The following is a 2,180-nucleotide window of genomic DNA, read 5'->3' on the forward strand; positions in this document are numbered from 1 at the left end:
GTCTAGAAGCCACTTTCTTTAGCTGTCTGTGTACAAATCGAGGCTGATTTCAAAGGGTTCTAATTCTTTCATCACCTGCTGTGTTTCATTATATCAGCTTGTAATTCTGAGCCCTGATGCTTAAACAATGCTAACACACACACGCACACACAGACACGGGCACACAAACACACATAACCTAATTAAAATGGTCTGGTTAAGCACCATGCGTCAGGGCATAGTAGGGGTAGGTGTTAGGCTTTTGGAGGAGGTGGGGTGTTGTAGGCTGGGAGCGCACAAATCTCAACTTAAACGTAAAGAGATTAGACAACTTTTGCAAGATATTAGCTGTTCAAAAATGAGAAAAATGTCCCTAAGCCTCTTGTACAAGCGCTGCATGTGGACAAGGCCCCCTTTTGTTTCACAGGGAGAGGCATGAAGCAAAGTGTGATTAGCCTGTGTGTGTGTGTGTGTGTGTGTGTGTGTGTGTGTGTGTGTGTGTGTGTGTGTGTGTGTGTGTGTGAGTGTGAGAGAGAGTCACCAGGCCTGTGACGTATAGGATGAAAGGACAAGACAAGTATGTGTGGTGGCTGCATCACCATCATGCCATGTATGACAATAAAATTATGGTTTCCCCACATTTCACTCAGGTTCTTTAAAACATGAAGTAACATTAAAAAAAATAGTGCTCTTAAGCTGTTTTTATGACCACACGACACTTCCCAGATTTAATGATAGTCAAGTGTTATCGTGGCATATAATGAAAATGGGAATTGTAGACATAACTCTATAGACACAAGGTTATTCGCCAGATACTTGACCTCATATGTGTAAGCCACTGTTTAGTATCAAATAAAAAGGCTTATGCTACTGCTAAAATAACATAGTAGTAGCGCAACTCATGATAAGACGTTGCATGGTGCCTACGTGAGTGTGACCATCATGCACTGCTCTTACATATGAGGCCTTATAAGACATATTTTACGTGACATTCAGGTAAATAAATGGTGTTTATAACCATGGATAACAATTTGTCAGTATGAAATAAATAACTTGAATGATCAGAAGGTGGCACTCCGCATGGAAATGTTACCCTGCCATTTGATTTGATATTTGAACTTATTATTTGTTGTTATCAGATTTTTTAAAGGAATATTGTTCCTTTAAGTTCATCTATATGCATAAACACATAACGTCTGTGGTCATAATTGATGTGTGTTAAACACCCATTGACTGTATTTGTCTGAATCAGTATTTTGTGTTGTTTCTGTCAAGCTTTAGAGGCCAAAACAGATATGGAGGGATAGAAGAAAGGGCATTTAATGATGCCCTCTCTGCATGATAAGGAGAGCCACCAGAGTCCCTGGTGTGTGACATGGCCTGGCCCCTGTCATCACAGAGCTCCTGTTGTGGCTGAGAAATATCCTCCTCTACCCCTCCCTCACCCTCACCTACTTTCTCTCATTGCCAGAGAGGGGGTGTAGAGGTGGGGGGCAGTCAGACAGACAGAGTCCAGACAGAGGCCATGTGAGTATGTGTCATATGGAACAGATTTAGTGCTAATGACCTCCACCCACGCACCGACGCATCAGCTCCACCCCAGCGCTACACACACGCACATACTCTGTGCCCACCTTCTGCCACCTATTCCTCCAACCCCCAGCTTTCATTCCTCCATCCTGGCCAGTATCATCCCTTCATGAACAAAGTGGGTTTGTTCCAGCACCAGTGTCCCATGGCTTCACCCATTCAAGCACAGTTGCGCCCTTCTCACCTACTGCCTTCCCCCTTTCCTTCTGGTCATCCCTTAATGGCGTCTTGGAGTGAAGACAAAATTAGGTCACAAAAATTAGGACATTAACTTTGTTTGATTTTAATGTCAAGTCTCATTTTTGGAACTGGGAGCATTTAGAAATCAAGCGCTTCCCCAAAAGGGACTGGCATACACCTTCTAGCCTGCTAACCTTCTTCTAATATATTCTATTATATTCTACTGTTAGCTAAAAAAATGAGGGTAGGCCTTGGTTCTGAAGAATTGAAGTGAGCATTTTTTGGGATATGACTAGGGATTTGGACTTAACTTCAGTTCAACTTGAATGATTTAAAACTTCCCTTAAGATCTTTAAAGTTTACTTAAAACATACTCTGACTAGTCTAGAAGCACTCCAGGCTTGAACTGGGGAAGACTCTAGGCTGTCTTT

At 42.4% G+C, this 2,180-nt stretch overlaps 1 protein-coding gene across 6 annotated transcripts in view; it reads left to right on the forward strand.

Moving 5' to 3' along the window:
- prdm16 (PR domain containing 16) overlaps nucleotides 1-2,180 on the forward strand; it is a 170,817-nt gene that overhangs the window by 40,947 nt on the left and 127,690 nt on the right. The window lies entirely within an intron of this gene.

Source organism: Pundamilia nyererei, unplaced genomic scaffold, assembly GCF_000239375.1.
Source record: "Pundamilia nyererei isolate P.nyererei 1_Seehausen unplaced genomic scaffold, PunNye1.0 scaffold00049, whole genome shotgun sequence".
NCBI classification, from domain to species: Eukaryota; Metazoa; Chordata; class Actinopteri; order Cichliformes; family Cichlidae; genus Pundamilia; species Pundamilia nyererei.